The sequence below is a fragment of the Glycine soja genome, chromosome 3, assembly GCF_004193775.1.
Source record: "Glycine soja cultivar W05 chromosome 3, ASM419377v2, whole genome shotgun sequence".
Lineage (NCBI taxonomy): Eukaryota > Viridiplantae > Streptophyta > Magnoliopsida > Fabales > Fabaceae > Glycine > Glycine soja.
The window spans coordinates 8,560,219-8,575,149 of record NC_041004.1 but is presented as its reverse complement, the minus strand read 5'-3'; the positions used below and the strand labels follow the sequence as shown (position 1 = coordinate 8,575,149).

At 33.2% G+C, this 14,931-nt stretch overlaps 1 long non-coding RNA gene and 1 pseudogene across 1 annotated transcript; one reads left to right on the top strand and one right to left on the bottom strand.

Annotated features, from left to right (window-relative positions):
• Window positions 1-5,455: 5,455 nt before the first annotated feature.
• On the bottom strand, window positions 5,456-6,423 carry LOC114405401. The gene is made up of 2 exons (XR_003665196.1): window positions 6,031-6,423; window positions 5,456-5,911 (listed from the first exon to the last, which is right to left on the bottom strand). It is a non-coding gene; the product is annotated as an uncharacterized LOC114405401 (long non-coding RNA).
• Window positions 6,424-6,983: 560 nt separating this feature from the next.
• Window positions 6,984-10,037, top strand: LOC114404918 (annotated as a pseudogene).
• The last annotated feature ends 4,894 nt before the right edge of the window (window positions 10,038-14,931 follow it).

Genomic DNA, 14,931 nt, shown 5'->3' with positions numbered 1-14,931 from the left:
AGTTGAAAGTTGGAAGTTGGAATTTAAAATTTAAAATTTAAATATGAAATTTGAAAATAGAAATTATTGTGCATAGTTAGTTGATTGTTTAATTAATTTGATTTGAAACGTTTGATGATTGATTGTATTTGTTTGTGTTTGAAGGTTATGTTGATTATTGATTACTTTTGATGGTTTTTCTTGTTTTATACTGGATATGTGTTTAATGCCTTTTGGTATCACTTGATTTTCATACATTGCAACAAGTGGTAACATTTTTTCTCCTCTCTATTCATGATTTGTTTTTTTATGTTGACAAAGAGGGAGAGATAGATAAAAGATATATGAAATATTTGTGAGACAACTTTTTATATATGAAATCTTTAACTGTCTCATATAAGCAATCATTGCAAAACAAAGGAGGAGTAAAACTATATACAAATGGATATTTTTTTGTTGTTGTTGCTCCTAACCTATAGGTAGTTGTCATCATAAAAAAGGGGGAGAATGTAAATCATGCAGGTTTTGATGATGTCAAAGAGAATTTGCTTGACAATGAGCGTCATCATCAAAAAGGGGGAGAATATAAATCATGCAGATTCTGATGATGTCAAAAAGGATTTGCTTGATAATGAGTGTCATCATCAAAAATGGGGAGAATGTGGATCATACATTGTTTTGATGATGTCGAAAAGAAATTACTTGATTGTCATCATCAAAAAGGGGGAGAATGTGAATGTATGTATACATGATTTTGATGATGCCAAAGATAAGCGCTTCTCAAGTTTGATCCAAGTCAAGAATTCAGAAATTCAGAAAATAACTCCCAAGAGTCACAACTCTTCAGAAAATAACTCTTGAGAGTCACATTTGTTCAAGAGATTTTTGAATGGTCATCAAAGGCCTATAAATAAGTGACTTGGGACACAAAATTCAATGAGAGAGTTTTGCTTGTTCAAAATGTCTTATCATCTCAAAAGGAAATGAGAGAGATTCCAAGAGAACTTCATTGTCAAATGCTCTCTCAAAAGAACATCTTGGGCAAACACTTGCAAATCTACTAAGAGTTTCTCCATGGACTTCAATTGTAATATCCTTCTCTTCAAGAGAGAATTCTTCTTTCTTCTCATTCAAAGAGATTGATTAAGGAACTGGGGGTCTCTTAAGTTGTAAGGATTCATGAACACAAGGGATGGGTTGTCCCTGTGTGGTTCAAACTTTGTAAACGGAATTTTACAAAGGGAGTGGAAAATCTCAAGTGGGTTGCTTCAGTACTGGGCGTAGGCACGGAATTTGCCGAACCAGTATAAAATTGTGTTTGCATTCTCTCTTCCCTTATCTCATTTATTTTGTTGCAATCAATTTTGTCTTTCATGTTTAAAGAACATTATTAAATTGATTGTTGCTTCTTCTGCATTCTAAGCCTATCCCTCTTAAGTTATTGAGGCCGCTGGTCCAACAAAGAACACTCCCATAGTTAAACTCATAGGCTCAACACCAAGTAAATGCATCCTACAAAACATATCCAATGACTTCTCAAACATTTGATTATGGTCAAAACCTAAATATCACGGTGTTCCAAGAAACAAGATTTGGAAGAGCAGTTGTATCAAACAGCTTGCAGGCAACAACCATGTCAGTGGATTTGAAGTACAAATCAAGCAAAGAGTTCATCAAGAATATATTAGACTGTAAATCACGAGTTATAAGCAAAAGGGCATGCAAGGTTTTTGTGTTCCTGGAACTACATTACCTTGAAAACTTGTAATCACATAAGAACCCAAAAGGGTTGGAAAAGGTGGAATTTTGTCCATGTTTAACTCGTGAAACAAATGGGTTTTGTTCAAAAGCGAGGGAACATGAGAATCTACCAGCAAATTGGTGTGAACTTTTCCACTTAAACTTTTTATAAATTAGATAATTCGTTAAGATCATACGAAAGGGGCAGAATATGATAATTCTTCATTGCTGCCCACCACCAACCACAATCTCATTCCTTAAATTTTATTGTGTTTTCATCTCTCTCCCAACCCCATCACCACCATCGCGCGGGCCGCCACATGACCTCTCTACACCATCACCACACCACAGCTCCACATTCATCATAAGATTTGTCAAATCCACGCCCAAAACCATCACCATATCTAAACAGAAAAACATCAAAATCACTACCCCGTGTTGCAACCACCTCCACAACTCCATCCATACCCAAAATCCTGCGTGCAACCATCCCTCTATCACCATAAACGTCGCACGTGCAAAACTCTTACCATCGACTCTAAATCCCAATTTTTTTTAATTTGAAATTGGAGTTTTTATTTGGGATTGTAAATCTGAATTTTAGGGTGGCACAAGATTAGGGATGAAGAGTGGCTTATCGATTTGTATCCGGTATGATGTTTGTTGAGGCTTGGAGAGAGGAAAGAGATAAATGAAGGAGAAACAAAGGAGTGGTGGCTGTCTCGTTTTGCTCCAACGGAGAAATAGAGTGGCTTTCCAAACGACGTCGTAATTATTTTTAAAAAATTAAAATAAAAAACTCACTCAGACAACGAGTGTACGTGACATGTCTGCCTGGCCAGTTAACAGCCACATAATCAGATAGCGAATTTCAACTAATGACAGGGACCTTGGAAAAAAAATTCAAATACTAGGGACTCGATCCAAAGGAAATGTTTATTATGGACCAAACACAAAAAATAAATATTTATCAGAGACCAAAAACATATTTAAGTCTAATATAATTTATAATTTTATATTGCAATTTATATTTTTTTTAAAAAAAAAGTATATTCATTAAACATAAATAAGTGTCCATAAGAAATGACAACTCTAAGACAATATTATTAAATTGAATATTCGTTAATCATAATTTAAATGGTTTTGTAAATACTTATTAGGAGATATAAATGCATAATAAATAATTTTTTACCTTTAAATTTTTTTATATTTTTTTACATAAAATCAATTTTTTTAACCTTTCTATTAATTTTTAAATTGATTAGATTATATCTTGTGGCCCAACAGTCCAATGTAGGACTAGATCGGACATAAAAAATTTCAACCCAAAAAAATATGAATCGAACCAGCCCCAATATAATCTAATCCATTTTGTCAACCTTATTCATATATTTGGTTCTAGCAATAGGGAAGTTCAGGCATGAATATAAACATAATAAGCCAATAATGATCCAAAATCCCGCGCCCCTGTATCGAACACGTAAACTGAGTATTTATCACTGATAAAGAAAGAAAATTTTCTATGTTGACTTCATCCCTACAACAATCGTTGTAGAGATTGAATTTCTATATTGATTAAAAAATTGATTAAGAAAGTATTTACTTATATCGGTTGCTTTTATATCCATCTTGAAACCAATCTAGAATGTAAAAAAATAACCATCTGAATATGTTTTTTTTTTTTTTAATTTCAGTAGTAGTAGTGAGACTATTATCAAATGTAAATTTCTTTCAAATTTAAATTTCTTTGAAAGGTTGAACCAATAGTTTTGTTTTAGAATTTTAAAAGGAAAACAGAACATGTGCTAGATGCATATGTTAATTTTTCGCGAAAAATTAATTCATATGAAGTGAAAATAATATAATTTTTAAACAAATATTACACTTTTAATTACTTATATGTACAATAATTAAAACACCTACGTGAAAGTTTGTTTATTTGTGAAAATTATAAAATTCAGCCTAGCTACATGCATGACTAAGGTATTTTCATTACATATAATAATTTATTTAATTTGATGAAAAAAATCTTTTTTTATCATTAATTAAAAAGTTTAAGTGATTCTTATCAAACGGGATCAATCTTTGTCAGTAAAAAAAATTATAATAACCTAGTCAACTATTTTTTTTAACAAATTCTTTTAAGGAGTTTTTTTTTATTCTACTTTCACCTTGGATTTTACGTCGATTCAATTTCAACGAAAATACTTCTTGGTTAAGAAATCCTAATATGTATGAGTTTCTCTATCAAAAAGATTGAATAATGCATGTACTCTATAAAAACAAAAACAAAAAAAAAATTGTTGGGTCAAAAAATATTTACATCTTAAAGATGAATTATGACTCCTAATTATTTTGATTAGATGTAAATAAATATAAATGATAAAATATATGTTTGATGTGCTATCAAATCGTGATTTGTATTTCTATGTCTGTGTTTTCAGACGATACATTCATATGATGATCTAACATAATAATTAAGTAGTTCATTTAAGATCATCATTTAATACTCTATGTCAGAAATTCTTTCAGGCAAAAAATATTCTCTATGTCAAAGTCCTATAAAGAATAAATGGAATCCAAAATCTGAAAGAATCTTAACCTCTTCAAAAGGCACACTATGTTGTTGCAGACCTGTTATGATGAAATAAGTGACTTTCCTCCTGAAGTAGAAGACACACTAGCCTATCAGCATGGACTTTGCATGAAAAAGGACATGCATCTAGTGCAAGCATTAAATACTCCAACGAACTCAAGACTTCATATGAAGAACATAATGAAGAATCTAATCTTTGTGAGAAAATGGATACTTGAAGATGAAAGTTATATATAAAAGAAACTTTGAAAAAATAAGTTACGAATCATCTATGCGAACATATTCTTTTATTCTTTCTTGTGAAGCTTTCTATAAACCTTTCCATAGATACTAAGCTTTCAAAACACTTTATATACCTTTAGATAAAAGACTAAAATTGTTGAGTGATTTATCTATCTATAAGATAGACGATCACAACTTATTTGTGCAAACTTCCAACAAATCTTGTTGATTTGTTTAGAACCAGTAGTGACTTGATACGACAAAGAATATCGGGTTTAAGACAAGCTTGTGGTAGAACTTGCATGTGGTAGAGCTTGCATGTGCAAGAGCTATAAGTGACACTAAAAAATACTTGTAACTTTGATAGCTTAATAGAAATTTGATGGATTGTCAAGAAGTGAACGTAGTCTCAAGTTTGAGATGAACTAATACAATTCTCCGTGTGCTTTCTTTTTCTTGTTTTAATTGACAAAGAATTTAATGAATTTGTTTTTAAATCTTATATATTTTTTTGTTTCACAAAGAAAACAATTTTTCTCATTGTTTAACAAAGTCTGTATCAAAACCTTCTTTCATCTGTTTTTATGTTTATCTATATCAGACGATAAACATGTTTTTATCTTTAAAAAAAATTAAATGTCTAAAAACACAGTTGAATTGTTTATGTATATCCTTCTACAAGAATAATGCATGTACTATTCAGCTTGTGACTTTCTTTTTCTTAATTTGGGGTATGTCCGATTAAATGATTCTAGACAGAGATTTTTGTTTTACGGTTAGACACAGAATTGGAAGAGATATTCTCGTTGAAATAAGGTAGTTCCCGACAATATAAGTAAACAAAGAGAATCAAATTATATAATTAAAGAATGCCACACTTGGTAATTGGACAATTGGTCTATCCGAATTGCGTCTGACTAAAAACATCTAAAGAAAATTTAATCATTTTTAGTCACACGGAAGTCACAGCAGTTTGCGTTTAATTTAATATTGTGCACGATTGGTTCTCATTTAAGTGTCACTCAAATTCAAACTAAATGAAAGGGTAATTAATTTGCTAGCACTACTAAAATAAAAGATAGACCGACGCTTCTAATGTGAATTTTGGAATAAAAGAATATACAATTTGTCAAATAAATAAAAGGCATACTTCTTGAATTTTGGAAGGAACCTATCCCAGTTCTCCTGGGCAAGTGCTGGATCCTTTTCAAGTTCTTTCTTCATCATAAGAACCTGACAATGTGAAAAGAAGTGACATATTTTCTTCGGCCAAAATCTACACCACAAAGGCAATTTATTCAGCATGCATTCTTCAACAATTCTTCTGACTTGCTTCAAGCCTTTGAATGAACCCATAGCAGCAACCGTGTTTCCCTGTGGAATTGCGTGCAAAATTAAAAAGAAATCAACTGATTCTAGACTACGCTCATATCATAGTGAAAGTAAATGTACAGTCTTCACATTCTAAACTATGAAGCAGAAGTGAAAATTACCTGGACGTGGAGAATGTAGCAGCCAGTGGGTATTTCAAGAGCCTGCACGCCAGTATTTTAGTCGGAGAAAGGTGAGTTACAAAGTTGAAGCCAATAGTGGTGGTAAGCAGTACCAGAAAACCAAAGCAAGAAAGCAACAACAAAGGGTTTATCCCCCCTCCCCATTTCTTAAAAAATAAAATCTTCACAAAAAGCACACCAGTGAGAATTCTTTTTGTTCAATATGGAGAAAAGTGTATTTAGTATCGTGAGAGTTTTTTGATAGATTAAAATATTATGCTGTTTGTTTATGAATTAGACTGGTGTAGTGGTGTTCTTAGCTGTTTTTTTCGTGCCAGTCAGTGTTGTTTGGCTATTAGCGACAGTCACTAGTCTGTGTCCAAAGTTTGCAAGTGGCCATCCTAATGTTGCAATCTTTGGCATTGTACCATGTGTTATATATTGTATTGTATTGGCAATATGTTCAATGAAGGAGGGAGCAGGTGCAATTGCTGCAGTAGGAAAATAACACATTAAAGATTATGCAAATCAAATGGTACTACTATTTACCAGGGTGGAGTCCACTCTAGAGTTGGCTTACAGCTTCCAAACTACAGTTTGCCAAAAACAAAGCAATTTTTAACCTCTACTCAAACCATGACACTAATAAAAATACTATTTTTTACAACATGGAATTTAAGTCGGTCATAAAAATCCTTCTTTGTTTATATCACAATGACAAATTTGTAAATATTATTAATATTTTAAAAACGGTTTTGGAAAATCACCTTGGAATGCTTCAAAATAAAGACGGTCTTCGAAAAATCCGTCTTAAATGGTTACTATTTTTAATTAATATAATTTATCGCTTTCTCTTTCTCTCTTTATCGGGCAGTGTACCAGACCACTCTCTCTCATTCTCACATTCCTTGTTGTCACCTCAGCTTTTTTGATTCATCGCGACACTGTGGGAGATGAGGAAGCCCAAAAGCCCACCATTTCCTTCAAGTAACTCTACCACACCCGCCACTGCTGGGAGAATGTCCTCGGCTTTTGGTGCCGAAGCAGAACAAGACTCGGTTCGGGTTCAGACTCGCGGTCAGGGTCAATGGTGAGATTCTCCTGAAGACACTGCAAAGAATGCTCTCGATCTGCAACCACGTGTTCGTCAACATCCAGGCTCTGATTTGCAGGATCTTAATACTATACCAGACAAAGCAACAAGGAAGCAAAATTAAAAGCAAAAACAAAAAGGAAACTCTTTCTTTCGTGGCAAACCAGGAGAGGTTGAAGCTGTAGGAGGAGAAGGCCGAGGAGGACAAATCCAAGGTCGATGATCTCCGAGGTTCTCCTATGAGCATTGGAAACCTCGAGGAACTCATTGACGAGAGTTATGCCATAGTTTCATCCTCGGTGGGATCCGAGTACTATGTTGGTATCTTGTCTTTCGTCAATAAAGATCAGCTCGAGCCTGGATGGGCTATTTTGTTGCATAACAAGGTAGGGTTAGGGTATGCTGCTGATTTGTTGAATTGTTTTAGCGTTTTGATTGATTGACTGCCCTATTTTGTGATAGATTTTTTTTTTGGGGGGGGGGGGTTTAGACTTTAGTGGTTAGATTGTGTGTTTGGTTTGTGATGCAAGAGCTTGTAGGCCTAGGATCTTCTTCATTAATGGATTCCTTTGCTTCTTGGAAGATGAATGGTAGCGGAATGGAGAAGGAAGAGAGAGAGGAGACGTCACTTCAAGGAGAAGATGAGTCTAGAAGAAGCTCACCACCATAGGAGGCCATGGATAAGAGCCTGGAGGAAGAAGGAGATGAATGAAGGGAGAGGGAGAGAAGAGCACGAAATTTTGTGCTCCAAATGATCTTTGAAATCTGAAGTTTAATATTCAAATCATCAAAGTTGAAAAAAATGCACACACATGACCTCTATTTATAGCCTAAGTGTCACACAAAATTGGAGGGAAATTCAAATTTCACTTGAATTTGAAATTGAATTTGTGGAGCCAAACTTTGGAGCCAAAATTTCACTAATTATGATTAGTGAATTTTAGTTATGGTTCAGCCCACTAATACAAGATCAATTCCAAGATTATCCACTAAGTGTTCTTAGGTGTCATGAGGCATGAAAAGCATGAAGGACATGCACAAAGTGTGACTATATGATGTGGCAATGGGGTGTAGTAAGCAAATGTTCACCTCCCCCTCTAAAATTTAATTGGATTGGGCTTCTACCAATTCAATTAAATTTATTTCCAACCACACACATCAAATATCCACTTATGCATGTGAAATTACAAAACTACCCCTAATACAAAAACTAGTCTAGGTGCCCTAAAATACAAGAGCTAAAAAATCCTATATTTCTAGGGTACTCTACCTACATTATGGAGCCCTAAATACAAGGCCCAAAAATAATGAAACCTTAATCTAATATTTACAAAGATAAGTGGGCTCATACTTAGCCTATGGGCCCGAAATCTACCCTAAGGCTCATAAGAACCCTAGGGCCTTCTCTTGCATCTCTAGCTCAATCTACTTGGAGTTTTCTATCCAATGTCCTTGCGGGGTAGGATTGCATCAGTTTGTGGATTGGGATTTTGTGATTTTAGATTGAATTGCTTGGGGTTAGAGACATTGTGATGTAGTGGAGTTCAAATGAAAGCTGGTTTGGTCATTTTGAGTTGGTAGAAAATTGTTATTTCCCCTCTAATGCTCTCTCTCTCAATAGGGTTTTGATTATACTTATATTTTATAGCCTGTTTTGAAAATATATTTAGTTAATCAAAGGTATGCATTAGGTTGAACACTTGACATATTTGGTAACTTTTTGACATGATAATACTGTATTAGGAAGTACTAAAAGTTCCATTGATAATGGTGCTTGTTGGAATGGTTAATGGGTACACCCTGTTGTTTTTGTTTTGGGCGGCCAGGGGTGGTTGATCTTTCATGTATCTAAAAAATGTTATTAAGAGCTGTTGAATATATATTTTAAGGTTGTTCAAGGGTTTTCTGTAGATGTGGTAACATGTTTTAGGGTTCCTATCTTGTTGAAGAAGTTATAAATTTTGAGAGATGTGAAATAACACATTACTACCTTATAACTGACATGTGGACACCAGAACCTGGAAAGAGGGTGAGAAAATTTGTGAATAAAATATTTTTGTTGAACCATGTTTTTTTGGGAAAAATGGACATGGATATTGACATAATTGTTTTTGTATTAAGATCAGTCATCTCTTTTTGTGCAATTGATATGATTAGATGATGTTGGAAATGTAATGCTTCTTATCATGTATGGTTCTTTATCAGGTTCTCTCTATTGTTGGGCTTCTTCAAGATGAAGTTGATCCAATGGTCTCTGTTATGAAGGTTGAAAAGGCACCTTTGGAATCATATGCTGATATTGGTATCAAGCCTCCTAAGGGAGTCATTTTATACGGAGAACCTGGAACTGGGAAGACGTTGCTTGCTAAGGTGTGCATTTTTTGGGGTTTCTTATACGGGGCGATGGAATATAATCTTGACATATTTTTTATTTCTCATTTTCTCTGTTTAATAACTTGGAGTTTGAAATTCTTTCTCTGTTTTTTATTCCTCACTAAAAGGTCTTATACTTTTGATATTTAGATACACACTTTAAGGATGACATTAGCTGATGATGTCAACTTAGAAGAGTTTGTTATGACTAAGGATGAGTTCTCTCGAGCTGATATAAAAGCAATATGTACTGAAGCTGGCTTACTTGCTTTACGAGAACGCCGGATGAAGGTTAGTAGTATCTTCTATATATTTGTAGAGTTATGGCCTAAATAATGTGATCCTGTGGAAATATATTATTGTACTGTTGCTGTTAGGAATTACAAAGTTATTAATATGGACAAGCTCATTTTATGGCTCAAATTCATATATTAAGATAATTAACAAAATATAGCATAGGTTGGTTGGATATTTTAAGTTTTGACATACCAAACTTTCTCAGCCTACCCCATTGAAGAAAGTGGCAGAAAAATTGGAGTGAGTTGAGATGTTGGAAATATTGACGAAATGGATCTGGAAAACAATCTCCCTATATTGGAGTAAGTAGATGTCATGTCACTACTTATTCCACACAGCCAAAAATTTGAAGGACCTACTAAAAAGTAAATAACTGCCGTTGCTCTTCCCTATGTAGTTGCGCTTATATGGCAGATCAAATAGGGTGTTTTCCAATATTGTTATATTGCTCTCAAGAGGTTCTAATTGGAGAGGCACTTAATGTATAAGACATTAAGATTACACCCTTAGATATATGTATTATGTATAGTTGACTTGCACGGCTATTAATAGTGTAACTTATTGATTAATTAATATTTTAGCCTTTTCAGTGTAAATATATATGTATTTTTTATATATAACTAAAATTTATAATAAATAAAAAATTTGAAATATATAAATTATGTTATAATTAAAGTTTGTAATAAGTATATATTTTTAAAATTATTAATTATATTTTAGATTTACGATAAATAATTTATATTGTGATGCAATATTTTTTTTTCAATATTTGATATTTGTTAAAAAAATATTAAAATCCAATTTTAAAAAATGATAAAATTGATAAATTAAAAAAAGAAAAAGAAATGGGGGAATATCAAATTTATAGATAAAGATAGAAGGAGAGTGGTTTGAGATAGTTGAGAAACAATTTTTTTGGGCTATTTGTTAAATTAAATTAAATTTAAAATTTAAATTAAGAAAAATCAAAATATACATTTATTATTATTGTTAGTTTGGTTTGCTAATTGTTAGCTCTTTTAATTTTTTGGAAAGTATTTTTTAAATGCATAAACATATGAAAAAGATAAATATAAATAATTATTAATTATATGTTTAATTATCCATTTGGTCCCTATAGTTTCCAAACTTATCCAATTTAGTCCATATAGTTAATAAGTGGCTTTAGTAGTCCCTGTATTAATAAGTGATTTTTTTAGTCCCTTTAGTTTACCTTCTAATTCCCAATAGGTCCTTGTCGTTAAAATTGTTTAAGACCGTTAGAAGATTTGTCAAAGTCCACTATGAACTCTCACTTCAAGTGTGTTTTCACATCGCACCTCGGACCGAACTGCACCTCGCACTGCATGGCACCTCGCACCCGCACGACACCTCACACCGCACCTCACACCGCACATGTGCAGAATCTGCCCCATTTTCCTTTCAGTTCATGACATAAACAACCTTAACCTCCTTCCAGACTCGCAATAAATCAACTTTGATGAGCTCTGGATTTTGCAATAAATCAACCTTAACCTTAACCTGCCCTCATTCTCTGTTAAAGAAGAACACGTCTAATTTTCAGTTGGTTGCAACAATGGACGACATCGGCCAACGCTAGGTTGACTCAAATCACAATCAGTTTTGAGTGGCTGAGATTGAGATGAATTGAAAATGGAGAGGGAGTTTTGTGATGTTGTGCAAAAAGAACAACAAAACCTAAGGTCCTGGCAACAATCTTCTAACGGTGTTAAACAATTGCAACGGTAGGGACCTATTAGGAATTAAAAAGTAAATTACAAGGACTAAAAAAGCTACTTATTAATTATATGGACTAAATTAGATAAGTTTGAAAACTATAAGGACCAAATGGGTAATTAAACCTTAATTATATATAGAGTTAGTGCTAAAAATTCTGATTCAAAATTAAATAACATTAATTAACATTATAGAGTAAAAAATAAATTATAAAAAATGTCCTAAAAATTCTAATTCAAAATTAAATAACATTAATTATTTTGATGATAAAAATTAAATAATATTAATTATTTTTGTTGAGCTCCATAGAAAGATATTTGTGTCTGAACTCTTCTGAATTCCTTATGTTTACCTTATATGTGAACTGCATGGTTCTTGTGGATAGTCACAAAAAATGGATGAATACAAAGAAACTTCTGAACCAGATGCATGATAATGTGATTTTTGGTCTGTAGAATCTTGGCATTTAGGGAGCATTGCAAGTAAGACTCTTGTAGTGTATTATAAGTTTTAGTTTTGTAATCATTTGACTAGAAATATATTAATATAAGTCAATAATGTTTTTAGAAGAATCTATAAATAATAATACAGAGAAAATTTTTGTTGTTATTTGTTCCATTTTGTTGGTCCTCCAACGGGGCCCGCACGCCCAAAGATGAAAAAACCTAGGAAGAAAAATAAGCCTAGAACAGGCTATGGAATTTCTTAGTTATAATGTTAAGCTTACATAAATTAGACACAGTAGCAGACGCTCTACATTGATTCATATAGATGAATGGTTTAGAATGGTGTTTTGTTTCTTGAAGATGATGTCTTGGTAGTTGGTACCAATTCAGTTTTTGCTAGTGATGTAGATGGGATATTTGAAGATAAGGGGATGTTATTTGGAATTCATTTAGACAAGTCTTTTGAATACATGTTTTCCTTTGGTTTTGGTGTATTTCTATTTTTCCTTGGGTTTTGCTGTCACTAGCTTGGTTTTTATTCTTTTTCCTTTTCTAATATATGTGTTCACCTTCCAAGGCTAGTCATATTCTTTTGAGTGGTGATCATTCTGAGAGGCATGAATTAGTGGAGGCAGATGGAAATTCAAGTGATGACTCTCTGTGTGATAAATATCTTGCTCAGGCTGCTGAACTATTTACTTCACAATGCATGATAGGTATTTTGACATTACCTGATATTCTTTTAATCATGCCACTACTGTTACTAGGTTTTCTGGAAATTCAAGTGATGAGTCTGTAACAAATATGTGCTTCCATTTTGCTTGATGTGTTAGGCTAACATTTGTCTAGCAATGAATCAGTCTTTTTTATTATTGTTAATTTTTATGATAAGAGTCATGTCTCTACAAGGGTAATGGGCACCAATGCAGCTCATGAGTATATAGCCACAGGTATTTCTAAGACGGTTATTCTAATAACCAGCTTAGAAAGTAAAGGATACTAAGACGGTTATAAAATAACCGTCGTAGAAAGACAACTCCACTTAAGACATTCTACGATGATTATTCCAATAACCGTCTTAGTATGTATAATCTTCTAAGACGGTTATCCCGAGAACCGTCTTAGATTCTCGACTAAAATAATAACATACTAAGACGGTTAATACAATAACCGTCTTAGATTCCAATGACATATTAAGACGGTTATTCCAATAACTATTTTAAAAAGTTGGATATACCAAGACGATTATCGGAACCTTCATTATATTTAAATTGCCTTTTTACGAAACCTTTTTTTTATGACGGTTCAAAATCGTCGTAAAAGGTTCAATTTAACCGACTTAGTAAGTATTATTTCTAGTAGTGTGACTTGGGACTCTAAACTATGTTCAAATATAATTTAATCGTGAGTTTTCCAAATAAATAATTTATGGATGAAATTCATTTTGCAAAATTGGCTAGTAGCAAAGTTTTCAGTTCAACATTATCTCTACAAATTGAAGCATAAATATATTGGATTTGAATTTGCTATTGAATGCAGTACATCAGTTGACAAATATGCAAGTAAATGTATTATATTCCATATTTCATCAATATTAAATGCAAATAACTCATCAAGGTCAACTTCAAGAAGTGTCATTTTTTCCTTGCATGCATGAAAACATAATATAAGTAGAAAGGTCTTCACCTTTCCAAGTATCTTAAGGTCTCACCCAACCGGTTCCAAAAACTTCAGGTCAACATGGATTGGCCAGACCTGTCCAAACAAATTAAAAGGGCAAAAAGTTAAAGTGCATCTCTGCCAAAAACATAATCATTCTAAAGAGCATTATACCAAAAGAGAAAATTAAGAATAGAGAAGATGTAAACATAAACTAAAAGGGGGGAAAGATGTAAAGGCAGTGTAAGTGAAGAAGCATATATCCTCCCTTCAAAAGCATCCAAAATCTTCCATAAAGTGAAAGAAACTGAAAATCACCTTTTTAGGCCTCCTTTAAATTTTAAATTGCTTGTAGAAAGAGACATTTCATCTTGCTAATTTCATGACACCAACCCACCATCTCTCTTTTCTTTCTATTCTTGTTTAATTTATTTATATTATTAGAACATGCACACAAATCTAATTGCTTAAATCCTATGCACACAAGATTCTCTTACACATTATACTCTAGCTAGTGTACTTGATAAATTAATGAGATGCATGTATATATGACTATTTATTATAAATGGTTGTCTTTCTTTTTCTCAATACATATATCTTTCACACACAAAACCCCAATGCTTAGAGAAGGTAGGAGTTCTGGGATGATACGTAGTCATTTAAAAAGAGCACAGAAATAAAAGCATCTAAAAAGTTTCTTCTTGTCTTCTTATATATTCCTTCTTTATTCCCTTCAGAAATTACAATGAAGTTGCCCCCTCTTCATCTTGAACTTAGCTTTAGTGTAAGTGAAGTCTAAAGACAAGAAAAGAAAAACTAAGATCGATCAATGTAGAAGAATATGCCACACATGGACCAAACACCATAGAGCATTTGTGAGGACAAATAGGAAAACAAAATTTATACAGTGTATTTCGTATTTCTGAGCCGTGTGGCTATTTTGATTGAAGAAATATTTGCAATGGTTGAAAAACATGTACTTACCTGTGTCACAATGGCGCCACACAACGAAAACATGACACACAGGAGACAGACACGAGGGAAGGAGTAGGTGAGTGGCTGAGGAAATGACGGAAGAGACAATGGAGGAACAACGTCAAGGAAGGACGAACTTCTGATCGAAGACTACAGGAGTGGATGAAGAAAATGACAGACTTACGACAGAGGAACGAGGAGTCGCGAGGGATGCTAGAAGAAAGGAAAAGGAGACATGTCGTGGCAATTTTGTAAAAGTAACTGGAAACGACGACGGTTTTAAGAAAAACATCGTCGTTATGGTGGCCTCTACTTACAATA